Source organism: Mirounga angustirostris, unplaced genomic scaffold, assembly GCF_029215605.1.
Source record: "Mirounga angustirostris isolate CCGP_5_RB_7025 unplaced genomic scaffold, mMirAng1.0.hap1 SCAF_13, whole genome shotgun sequence".
Classification (NCBI taxonomy): domain Eukaryota; kingdom Metazoa; phylum Chordata; class Mammalia; order Carnivora; family Phocidae; genus Mirounga; species Mirounga angustirostris.
In genome coordinates, this window is record NW_026991721.1 from 9,655,856 (window position 1) to 9,668,773 (window position 12,918).

The 12,918-nt window shown below is 51.8% G+C and overlaps 1 long non-coding RNA gene across 1 annotated transcript; it reads right to left on the reverse strand.

Moving 5' to 3' along the window:
- Nucleotides 1–1,364: 1,364 nt before the first annotated feature.
- LOC135362246 (uncharacterized) lies at nt 1,365–3,061 on the reverse strand. Its single transcript, XR_010406720.1, has 3 exons — nt 2,950–3,061; nt 2,632–2,811; nt 1,365–2,014 (listed from the first exon to the last, which is right to left on the reverse strand). It is a non-coding gene; the product is annotated as an uncharacterized LOC135362246 (long non-coding RNA).
- Between the last annotated feature and the right edge of the window lie 9,857 nt (nt 3,062–12,918).

Here is a 12,918-nt window from a genome sequence, read left to right on the forward strand (position 1 = left end):
AGTAGCAATAGACATCCGAACCAAAAAGCCTGGCTCATGGGATAAGAGAGGATGAAGCAAGCTCCCCACACCCCCACCCCCACCCCCACCAGGAGAGTATACTGACATTTATGTCTGTTAAAGATGTACTGAAACAGTAAGGAAGACTGTAATTTTTTTCAAAAGGGGGATTGTCACAAATACATAGATAACTTTAATGAAAAGATTTAAAAGGTCGGGGAGCTCAGAATGAGTGACAATCTGAACAGAAGAACCGGGGACTCTCTCATGGAGGAGCCTCGCAGGCTAAGAACGGGCCGCGAGAAGGCATCAAGGTCTAAAAGGCAGTGAGTGCAGCTGAGGATGGGTGCGAAGTGGGGACCAGCCAGGTGTGGGGTGCCCAGCAGATCCCAGCATAATGCCACCCAGAGTAGGCTCGGAAAGACATTTGCTGAAGACGTGAATGAGTGCATGAATTAAAAAATGAATAAAGAACAGAGGGGAATGGCTCCAGCCACAGTTCTCTCAGACCTGCAACAGGCAGAGTTCAAAATGGGAAAAGCCTCGCATGCTTTGCCAAGTATGGAGGACTTTATCCTGGGGGAGGTGGGGAGATTCATAAAGCAGAAGTGTTGGCTATGCCCAGATCCAGGAGAGACCTCAGGAGGCAAGCTTGGGCTGGACGGGATGTGGGAGACCAAGGGGACCCTGTGGCAATCCAGAAGAGAGTAGAGGAGGGGCTGAAGCCAGAGGGAGTCCAAGGCAGGCAGACGCCCTTCTCCTGCTCTATTATTTATTGCTGTCACTACTCGGAGGGGCCTGATAAGACTGTTCCCTTAGAGAAAACCCCACAGTACCCAGCTGACCCCAGAGCCACTTAGGAAAAGAGGTGATCTCAGAGAGGGTTGAGGTTCCCATGGTTTACTCCTGCCCCACAGAATCCCTCCTCCCGAGGACTGCAGCTTCCTGGGGATTCTGCCAGGACCTCATTGTGATCACTGTACTTTATTGGGAACAAAAGAGAAAAGCATGGGTGGCTTGGAGCCCAGGTCCTCCCTGCCAGCCAAGTGGGTGAAAGCCTGGGGGAGGTGCCTTAGGAGGCAGGGCCTGAGGGCAGACTAACTGGTATCCACAGAACAGCTGGGTGGCCTTTCGGTCTGTGCTCACAGGGGCTCTCTGAGGTCTGCAGGTGGACGGGTGGGGTCACGGGAGTGAAGAGACTGGTTAATCGGCAGGAAAGTGAATGTGGAAAATGCCTGCAGGAGGCAGCCACAGCGGAGGTGGAGGGGTGGGGGCGTAGGGGGGTGAGGAGAGGGAACAGGGTTCTAACATGGAGACCCTCAGAGGCAGAGGGCCGGTGGCCGAAGGAGTATGCTCCTCCTGGCCCCTTCTGGCTCTTCCTCTCCCTGGTTGATAAAGATGGTCAAGGCAACACTAATCTTTTTCTTTCTAAGATTTTATTTATTTATTTGACAGATTGAGAGAGCCATCCCAAGTAGGCAGAGTGGCAGGCAGAGGGAGAGGGAGAAGCAGGCTCCCTGCTGAGCAAGAAGCCCTATGTGGGGCTCTATCCCAGGACCCTGAGTTCATGACCTGAGCCGAAGCCAGACGCTTAACCGACTGAGTCACCCCCGTGCCCTTCATTTTCACAGGTGACTTTCTGTCAAGCCATGGCTCTTATCTTTCACAGTCCATGCATTGTCAGGTTTTGTGAATGAACAGTCAACCCTCTCTGGGTCTCCTTCCTGTCTCCCATTCATTTCTCTGATCATTATAATCTTCTCCGATTTTAATAGTGGTGGTAACCATCTCTCAATTTGGCCTATCATGTTAGGGTGTCCAAAGGACTCTCATATGGTGGACAAAAGCCCTTGGCACAATGCCCAGGACAAAGGAGGCACTCAAAGGGGCTCTTACCCTTCCTCCTCTGGATCTCATTCTTCACAGCAAGGCCGAAAGTGCGTATTCTTACTCCATCTTTTCTGCTGTGGACGTAGACACTGGCGCCCTCAACCAGCAGATAGCAGACTGAGTCCTAGAACACAAACCCCAGATCCTGCTCCCATCAAACCTTCTAGAACCCTCTCTGAGAGGTCTCCAGTAAGTCCAATCACATTTTCTCAGACCTCTCAGAGAATTCTGGCAGGCTGACATCCTTTCCTCTTGCCATACCACCCTCTCTTGGTTCTTTGGCAATACACAATCCCAATCCTACCGTTGGACCACAGCCTTTCTTGTCTCCATTTGCTTGTCTTCCTTCTCCTCCCCTCTAAATGTTCTTGGCCCTTGGCTCACCCAATATTTTCTCCTTCAGGGCCCACGTTTAGGACGTGACCACATCAGGGATGACTCTGGATCTCAAATCTATATCCACTTACTTCTTACACAGGCAACTCTGAATGTCCTGCTAGCATGGCAGACTCGACATAACCTCCCCGAGTCAAGAATTAGGTCTCAGCGGATGTGTCCTTTGGATCTAGGCAGGTCTCACCTTCACTGTTTTTGATGCAAAAGTGAATTTGGCATCTTCCTTTCCAAATGGCAGCCCTGCCTTTTAACTTGCTCATTTCTATTAATGATACCACTTTGCTTCTTGTCACTCGGGCTCAGAATTTCAGAATGTCTTTTACTTCTCTTTCTCTTGCCTCCCACCTTTGCAAAGAAAAGTCGTTGTGTTCAACAGATTCTACTCCGACAGTGTTTCCCATCTGTCCCTTTTATTCCGTTGCCACGGCCGCTGTCCGGGTGGAGGGTGTCCGACACTCGATCACCGCACACGCCACCACAATGTCATTTTGCTGAGTGAGACTCCTGTCCAAAGGTTCTCATTGCCTAGTGAATTAAGCAGGGGTGGGGTGAGGAAGGAACGCATGTAAATATTAATAATCTTCCAGGAAGGTACTGGCCTTTTCTGCAGCTCCAACCCAAATGGCTAAAAAAGTATAGGAGAGGACGCTAGGGGGTTATCACCTTATTTTTTGCAAAATCCTTGTGGGAATGTCCCGCGTAGTTCTGATCATGAAACCAACTAATGACTAAGGAGAGGATGTTGTTCATGCAGAAGGACGCTCCTCATTAGTCTGCAGATTGAAAGAAGAAATAAGGAAGGTTAAACTGCGGGGAGTCAGGCTTGTTCACTAAGTCCTAGAATACCAAAATAAGAGTGCCTCCTTGAGACCGGAGAAGCAATGAACACGATACATATAAAAAGAAGGCTTACTTTATGTAGCGGGAAAGCAGGGTAAGAATGAACAGGTGATGCCCGCTCCGGAATACTTACTTGGGGAACCCAGGCTGGGTGGGGTGTGTCTAATCTCTGATTCTCACAGCAGAGAAGATCATCATGCGCACTTTTACAACGTGTCCCTCTGTGTCCCTATCAAGGAAGGACAGTAGCCTGATGGACCACAAGCCACACCCTGGAGAATACGGGCATTAGAAGGCCTGGATTCGGGGCACGGAGCTGGCTCAGTCGGTGGAGCATGAGACTCTTGATCTCGAGATCATGAGTTCAAGCCCCACGTTGGGCATAGAGATGACTTCATTAAAAAAATTAAAAAAAAAAAAAAAAGGAGGCCTGAATTCTAGTCCAAGCTCTGGCACCTACTGGCTGTGTGACCTTCCTTGACCAAGTCACTAATTCTCTGAGCCTCAGTCTCCTCATCTGTCAAACGGAGGTAGTACTTACCTCACAGGATTATAAAAATAAAAATCAGGTAAACACAATAAAAACTAAAAACACTTGACAGTTTATGAAGTAATATACCTGATATAAGGGATTTATTCTTTAAAAAAATAAGATTGTATTTATTTATTTGAGAGAGAGAGAACACACAGAGGGAGAGGGAGAAGCAGACTCCCCACTGAGCAGGGAGCCCCAGGCAGGACTGGATCCCAGGACCCTGGGATCATGACCTGAGCCGAAGGCAGATGCTTAACTGACTGAGCCACCAGGAGCCCCAGGGATTTATTCTTATTGCTGTTGTTATTCTATCAGAAGTCGCAGGTTTTTAGTACCACTGTCAATATCTGTTTCTCTGGCTATCAGCGCTGATAATTAATGTTTCTTGAGCATTTACTATGCGCTAAGCCCTGTGTTAAATCCCTTAAATCCATTATCTATTTTAATCCTCTAACAATCCTGCAAACACCCCAAAGACACGAAGGCTCAGAGAGCTTAAGTAACTTGCCCAAGGTCCCACAGCTTCTAAACAGAGATGGAATTTGTCTGATTCTGTGGCTCTTGCTCTTTGCACCAAATTGATGAGAGCAGTGTCCAAATGGTAAATAGTAAAACCTAAAACCATTGATTCATTCATGCAACAGCTATTTATTGAGGGCCCTCTCCTGCCAGGCTCAGAGTGAGCAAGCAAGCTGTGTCCGAGGGCTGAATAGTCCTCTACCAGGAGGAAAAGCAGCACTTGAGACCTTAGGTTCTGCTTTCAAGTTCGTAAGTTCAAGTGCATTTGCTCATTTCATCACGTCATAGTCTTTAGAGCTGGAAGGACCTCATTACACCAACAAAATGGCTAAGGCCCAGAAACGACGAGGGTCTTGACCAAGGCCATGTAGCAGATTAGTGGCTGAACAAGGACTAGAAATTCAGGTTTTCTGACTCAACAGTCAGTGCCTTTCATGTATGATCTATTTATCGGCAACAACCAAGACAGGTGTCCTCAGGGTTCAGCCTGTGCGGGACCAACTTTGAGAGGCTCAGGAGCAGCAGAGGAGGGGGGGAGTCCCCCAGGAGCAGAGCTGAGACACAGGGAGAGTGCAGCCATGGGTGCTCAGGCAGAACCCCGGTGGGGTACACAGCTCAAGGTGTAGGCCGGGAGGGGACAGGGTCACGGGAATGCCGTAACTTGGACTGGAGGGGAGTCTGGCAGTGATCCATTCTCAATTTGAGACAGAGAAACCGAGGCCCGGAGATTGGCTTGTCCAAAATCACCCTGCAATGAGGAAATCTGAGAGGTCCCTGGTTCTAATACGAGTTGTCTCGGCACCTGGCTCCACCCTCAATGAAATCTACTAAAAATCTGACGGCTCCTGCCACACAAGGGCTGGTCAGTCTTTGGATGACCTGTCCCTGTGCTGACAGAGCAGTGTGCCTCACGCGGGGTCACGACCCCAGGGAAATGACACCCTGCCCTGGCATCACCTTTTAATGTCCTCGGCATCTCTATCTGGAGGCCAAGCAAGGCCGGGGGCAACCAGATGATAGGGGTGCTATAGTTAGAACCCCAAATGGGGGCAGAATAGAGCCAGGTTCATTGCCCTCACTTGGCACCTCTTGGCCCTCTCCTTTCTTATCAAGAACATGGTTTTGAGTAGATAATCCCTAAATTCTACTTTCTCCAAGAGCAATCGGTTGCTTCAAGTTCAAGGCCCCAGAGTCCCTCGTTTCAAGGTAGCTGGGTTGAGGAGGAAGCTGGGCAGTACGAGCAGGGGCCAGCCACCTGCCAGGTTTCTGAGTCATTTGGGAGCCCTGTCTAGACTGGCTCTGATAGGCTAGCAAACACTCTGGGCCTACCCGAGCAAACCCAGGAGAGGCTGACCCTGAAGCAAAAGCCAGTCTCTGTTCACCTCCTGCCCTAGGCTGTGACTGCACGTGGCTCAGGGAGAGGCTTCCTCACCCTGGTCAGCTACTGCCCTAAGCCTCTAATTCAAGCCTACACACTCCCCTGCCCTCCACGAGATCCCACGTCTGTCAGCGGAGCCCCACCTCTGACGTTCTCTGCCGCCTATTTCCTCTCCCTCCAGAAGGTTCCGTCCGAGTTCAGCCCTCCGAGTCTCTCTGCCAGGGTTCCACAGACGGCACGTCGGGCCCCCCGTGATCTGGCACCCGCATCACTCTCCTGGGCTCCTTGCTCTCCTCCGATCGTCCTGCCCTGCAGCCTCGACCTCTCTCAGTCCTCCTGGCTTTCGCTCTTCGCCTGGCCCGAGTGCCCTTCCTCCCCCACCTTGTCTGCCTGCAGCTCCCGCTGGACCTCAGGATTCGGTTTCTGAGTTGCTTTCACTCTGGCCAAGTGAGAAGTTCCCTTCCTGTAGATCCTCTGTACGTGTGTACATCCTAGACCTGTAGGCTCCCAGGGGCAGACGCTGGCTCAGAGCTGAGCCCCGGACGGGGCGCACATACCGGGCAGGCTCATGGCACATTCGTGCAAGCTCCAAGGGGGAGCTTTGGGGGAAGAAGTCCAAGCCGCAGAGCGGGGCTGTCGTGCCTCACGGAGCTAAGCAGCCGGGTCCTCTGCGCAAGTCAGCGTGGCACCCTGCCTTTGGGCCAGAAGACCACCACTCCCTTTCCAGCTTCGCGTCTCAAGGGCTCATTTCTATCATATTTTAACAAAAGTGTCGATCTGTGATGGATGGAAATCTTTTTTCTTTTGAAGCTGATCTTTCACCACCAATAGTTTGAGAAACACAGGGTAGAGGCTGCTTGTCCCTGCCTCCCACACACGGCAAGGTCTTGACCTCAGGATGAAAGAAAGAAGACTAACATGGAGCTGTTTGTCTGGACTAACTGGTGGACTGAGCCCAAAGGTCTCTCTTTTTAGCTCTGAGCAGACACACCTCAAGGTCACCGAAACCTAGCTCCTGGGGGCTCCTGGTCTCCCTGAGCCCATCCCATGGGAATGGATCCCTAAAGCAATGGGTGGAGGCTCCATGTGCCCTTCACTGGGGGCTTGTCCACTCAGACATTTGACAGAGCAGTTGGGAGTCTTTTTTAAAAAATTTATATATATATATATATATGTATTTAAAGATTTTATTTATTTGGGGCGCCTGGGTGGCTCAGTTGGTTAAGCGACTGCCTTCAGCTCAGGTCATGATCCTGGAGTCCCGGGATCGAGTCCCGCATTGGGCTATCTGCTTCTCCCTCTTACTCTCTTCCCTCTCGTGCTCTCTGTCTCTCATTCTCTCTTTCTCAAATAAATAAATAAAATCTAAAAAGATTTTATTTATTTATTTGACAGAGAGAGACACAGCGAGAGAGGGAACACAAGCAGGGGGAGCGGGAGAGGGAGAAGCAGGCCTCCCGCTGAGCAGGGAGCCCGATGCGGGGCTCAATCCCAGGACCCTGGGATCATGACCTGAGCCGAAGGCAGATGCCCAACGACTGAGCCACCCAGATGCCCTCTTATCTCATTGAATTACCCCTCCTTCCCCATCCTGCTGACGGGGAATCCAAGAGCTGGAAGGAGGAGAATTTGTTTATTTTCCAGTCTCCAGTGCCTAGGGGGTTGCCTGTCCCAGAGTATCCGGCAGGATTGGATCAGAGAGCTCCTGTGCTGGCCGGCCTGCCCTGCACCTCCTTCAGGGGGTAACAAACCTGCGCCTCCCAGATCTCATACACATTTCTCCCGTGGCCGATGCCAACGTGGCCAGGACCTTAGAGAGGCGGGAATCCTGAGGAATGTAGTTCAGCTCCGCTAAGGCGACACACGATAAAGCCACCACCACGCCTCTAAATGCTGAATGAAAGAATGAAAGACTTGTCCACAGGCACATGGCGTCATTAGAAAAAATCATTAGGAAAAGAAGCACTAAAACAATCATACACCATCCAAGGCCGGCCTTCTTTATGATCAGAGTTAGTAGGTATAAAACTTCTCCACGGGATTCCTGTGAACATTTCCAAAAGCTTGCTCTCAGTTTCTGTACTGACTTCAGCACTGCCGGGTAAGGATTTGCCGACAGGTGCTGACATGGGGATGGCAATTTGAGGAGGCCTGTGGCACCCGAGGGATCAAGGGCGAGAACGAAGTAAAGAGGCCTTGGAACCATTCGCTCTGTGACCTTGCTTCTAGCCCAACCCTCTCCGGCTCCTGGTTTCTCATCTCCAAAACAGGGTGCTGTCAGGGCCATATGGTGACACTTGTGAGTAAGGGCATGTTGTAAACTCTCCACTGTGTGGGGAAGAGCAGTGGAGCCTAAGCTGGATTCAGCCGCGTCTGCCGATCTGCAGTTGGGGAAAGGGTTTGTGACGATGGTGAGGTCCGCAGGGAACCCCATGGGCTTAGCTGTCAAGGCTTCTGCTACTCTGAGAGTCTGGGAAGGTGACCTTGGCAAGCACAGGGTTTCTCCTGCAGCCCTTGCTGAGCAGGGGCGGCGGCAGCAAAGCCCGTTCTTCCAGGAAGCAACAGTGGACATGTTGATGGGATGCCGGGTGGCTCAGTTGGTTAAGCGTCTGCCTTCAGCTCAGGCCATGGTCCTGAGGTCCTGGGATCAAGCCCCCGTCAGGCTTCCTGCTCATCGGAGAATCTACTTCTCCTTCTCCCTCTGCCCCTGCTCATGTGTTCTCTCCCTCTTGCTCGCTCGCTCACTCTCTCTCTCAAATAAGTAAATAAAATCTTAAAAAAAAAGGGGGGGGGGACATGTTGGTAAGTCACATGAGACACTCTCTGTGGGTCCTGTAAGAACTGGGGGAGACTCTGATTTCCAGCATGCATTCTCAGTGGGGCAGGATCACACCCAAGGGGGCAAAAATTACTTCTTGGGGGAGGGCCGAATCTTGCTCTTTCTATATATAAACACAAATATACAAACAGTAGGTAATCAGCTATCTGTGGCATTCAGCTTTTAAAAGGGGTTATGACTGGGGGGAGGGTGATGTCTAAACTGGTTCCTAAGGGGTACAATAATGAAGAAAGGGTTTGAGATTGCAAAGATGCAATAAGACGGTGAAATCCACTCGTACCCCAGGTTGTGTTATTCGGAAGAACAAACCCCAAACTCCTGAGCACCCTGCAGACAGGAACCTACCATTCTTCAGCATCAGGCTGCTCTCTTCCAAAGCCCTGATCTGTCCACATGGCTCTCCTCAGCAGTCTCAAGAAGCCGCCAGCTTCGGAGGCATGGTACTGACTGGTTAGCTCTAACCAGCCAAGTGTCTGCTCCTATACCCATTCCCGGAATGGTCCGCAGGCCTGGGGCCGTTCTGGACGTGTCGGCTAAATGGGGGGACTTTTCCTTCCTCACCCCGTGTCCTGCCCCACAGTCTGCACAGCACCCTTTCCAAACTTCCTCTCCTTCCAGGCACGGAGCCTCCTGACTCTCCCGACCCATTCAGCCAGAGCGATCTTAAAATACTCATTGGAACCTGGCACTCCCCTGCTTAAAACCTTTCCCATGGTACTTAAAATAGCCTGAAAGCCTCATTCCACAACTGCCTTCTGGTTTGGAAAAGTCAAGTTCTTTCTTATATCATGGCCTTGGCCCAAACTTCTGGCTTTTCCTAAAAAATGTTCCTCCTCTTCCCCTGCCTTCATCTGGTTCAAAGGTCATACATAGCTCAGAGAAGTTTTCCGTTACCGCTCCCTCCGACACTGTTCTCTAGCACTCAGTTTTCTTTCCTTCAGAGCCAGTTGTCACTTTGTTGACTGGTTTGTTGTCTTTCTTCCCGATAGACTGGAAACTTCCTGAGGGTAAGGCCCGGGGTCCATTTGCCCACTGCTGTATACTCAACTCCTAGCAGAGTGTCGGGCACAAGGAGGCTCTGCCCACTTCCTATCTGAGCTCCATCCTTCCCTAAGGAGCACCGAAGTCCTAGTTGCTGGGGTTCCTTCCCCTGGTGTGTGTGGGGGTGCTCTGAAAATCAGTGACTCTCTGCTTAGCTCGCTTCCAGCGGGCCCAGTGGAGGGAAAAGTGAGCCGTGGTCTCAGAATCTACCAGAATGGATGTCTAGGTTGCTGGTTCCTGTGGCTACCTTGATGGGAGATTCTGTTCCTCGGGTGGAGAAGACTCAAGACGCAGCAGAACTGGGAAGAAAGCCTGAGCTCAGGCTTGACGTATTAGAGTTGAGAGCCCTGTACCCCTTTCTTATTTTCACAACGTTGTCCGGTGCTCCACGTGGAGAGTCAACAGGAATTAAGGCCCAGGAAGCCTGGCAGAGGTGCCAGGGCAGGGGTGGGTAGACCATGACTGGCAACAAGCCAGAGATGAGGGCAGAGGGTATCCCTGCCATGAGGAGAGCGCTTCTCCTTGTAATACATTGCCACTGACTTCACAAGCATCTGTGGGTTAGCCAAGCTGGCGGCCTTCCTTCTCGTTTTACAAGATGAGCCCGAGACTGACTTGTTTCAAGGTCATCTGGTAAGGGTTGGGTCCCAGGTGTCTGGACTCCCTGGTTCCAAGATCTTTCTCCTGTTGCCTGTTCTCTGATGCTTCCTGGTGACCCCCTAAAGGGAAAACCCCCTCTCTTTCAAAGAGTGTTTTCCGTTAATGCTAGGGTGGTGGTGCCCAGGCAGGAGGGGTGACCATCTTCAGTTCTGGCAGTTTCCTAGATGACCAAAGCTGTCCTTGGAAAGAAGATGTCAAAGTGTCTGCGCACAGATGCTTCCGGAACTACTCTTTCTGAGTCATCAGCCAGGCAGTGGCCAGGGGTGTCTCTAGCCCCCAACTGAAATGCTCCTGCCACCAACATGCCCACCAAGGGTCTTGACAAGGCCAGTGGTGCCTGGTTCTGCTGAAAGGCCCCGGGGGCTGCTGCAGGCACCTGAACCATTCCCTGTAGCTCCTACTGAAAAGCTGCAAGCAAGGGGTTCCCCCAAGGTCACTGGGGTCCCAGAAGGCAGTGCAGAGGGCACCCAAATGGTGCCATTAAAGCAAACACAGTCTTTGACTTGAGATATCCCAGGCTTAGCTCAGATCCCTCGGAGCGAACTCTACAGCTGGGCCTTCCTCCCCATCCTACCTGGCATAGAGAATGACAGGGAAGAGTGCCACCCACCTCCACCTTTTGCCTGTCTGAATGTTCCCTAAATTTACCTTATGGTGTGAAACGGTTTCATTGGGTGAGAGGGTATAGACTCTCCGTATATTGGGCGCATATCCCCCCTGCTGTGGGGCCTCCAGGGAAGAATGTTCACCTCTCCCCATGCACTAACTTGTGCTGATCCTCAGCCAGTCTTTTTTTTTTTTTTTTAGAGAGAGAGAATGAGAGACAGAGAGCATGAGAGGCAGGAGGGTCAGAGGGAGAAGCAGACTCCCCGCTGAGCAGGGAGCCCGATGCGGGACTCGATCCCGGGACTCCAGGATCATGACCTGAGCCGAAGGCAGTCGCTTAACCAACTGAGCCACCCAGGCGCCCCATCCTCAGCCAGTCTTGAGTTCAGTGTGGGGGTGGTTTCTTGCAACCAGGTTCTGACATTAATTTCCCATGTGACCTTAAGCAAGCTTTTCCTTCTGAGAACCTCTGGGTCCTATCTGAGCAATGAAGTCCCCAAGACCCTCATTGCCTCGAGAATTCCGCAGCTCAGTGCTTCAGGAAAAGTCAGCATTGGGCCATCTGCTAGGCTCATAGACCTGGGAAATATGTCAACAACCTACACCCTGAAGGAACGGTGTGCCCACGCCTGGGCATTCATACTTCTGCCTTTTTCTAGGCAGAACCACCATGGTCGGGGAGTAGACATGTTCCTGGCCAGGGCTCTGGTCCCAGATGCCCACACCCTCTGAGATGACATTGGCAAAGCCCACCTGGTTTGGGCCACCAGCCCACTCCCACCCCACCATGCCCCCTACGAATCATAACCACACACAGATCTCCTCCTGAGGCTTCATGATCAGCACTGGCAAGGGGTCTCTAGCCCCTGGGTTCAGCTGCCAGGCGAAGTGGGGCCAACAAATACCTCCACCTACATGATCGCATTTCATCCCTCTATCAGAGCAGTTGGGGAGGTGTTACAGTCTCTTATTTTGATCGTATGAAGAACTGGAGATGAAGAGGAGCAGGAACCCGGCAGCCTGAGATCACACAGGTATTACTTGGTAGCTCTGGGTCTATGGCTTAGCGCTTTACTCCTGTCAGTGCTCTTTGTCCATCCCGATGGCTGATCAATTCTTGGACCCGTGCCAGGCTGGCCACCCTGGGAAGAAAGGACCTTGCTCCTGGAGACACTGATTCGAGAGCATAGGAGTCTATGGTTCAAGCTAACAAACAAAAGGCTTCTCTTCTGTCCTCTTCTTGTGCAATGACTTGGAACCTGGCTCCCGATATTTTCCTCAGCCCCCACCTTTGGCCATCACCAGTGGGGACTTCATGTCTGTGTTGACTTCCATCCCATGTGGTCGAGTCTTACGTCCTTTGCTGCCCACCCCTGTGAATCACACACACGGTGGTCTCTTGAGTTGCCAGAGTCTGGGTCCTCCTCCCTGAACACATCTTCACCCATTGCTCCTGCCCATACTGCCCACGCTCAGCCTGCTCCACGCTCAGGAGGACCTCAGGTGGACTGATTAACCCTGTCAATCGGGTTGGTGCTTTTTTTTTTTAGATGTTACTATCCATCTCTTATTTAGGACTCTACAGAAAGAAAATTTACTCTCATAACAGGACAAGTAAAAGCCTCCAGGTGGTTCCGAGGCCCAGGCAGGTCTGGGGGACTGCTGAAGTCTGCCATTCTCCCCCAGCCTCCCTCTTGTGGCACAGCTCTGACCGCCACTTACCCGGTCCCTCCAATGTGACTTCATTGGAGATAGATTGCCCCAGGCCCTTCTGCGCCCCCGTTCCTAAAACCTGGGACCCTTCTGGGGCAGACTGCTTCGTTTGGTCTGTTTTCCTGTATGGCGGGTGGCACAACATGGTCATCCAAGCTGTGGGTCCTGGCCTCCCCTGCCCCCAAGGGAAGGAGGAAGCCGTGCTGGGTCCAAAAGCCTCTTGAGTGGGGGGACTAATCCCGGTATGAGCTCACTCCCTGGAGCTCCACTGGTAGGTCTCTTCCCCTCACCTCCCAGATCTGCTTAGTGGCCCCTTTCCAAGGGCCGAGTGTCCACAGGAGCCACGGGATGCAGCCACCACAGTCGCCTAGAGACTCTAGGGGTGTGGCTGAGAAGGAGCTTCTGGAGGGCCAAGGCCTCGTCCAAGAGAACAAGGAGAGGAGACACAGGGAGAGTGGAGTAAAAGTCATCCCGTTGCTATGGGCACTAGGCCTGGGCTCT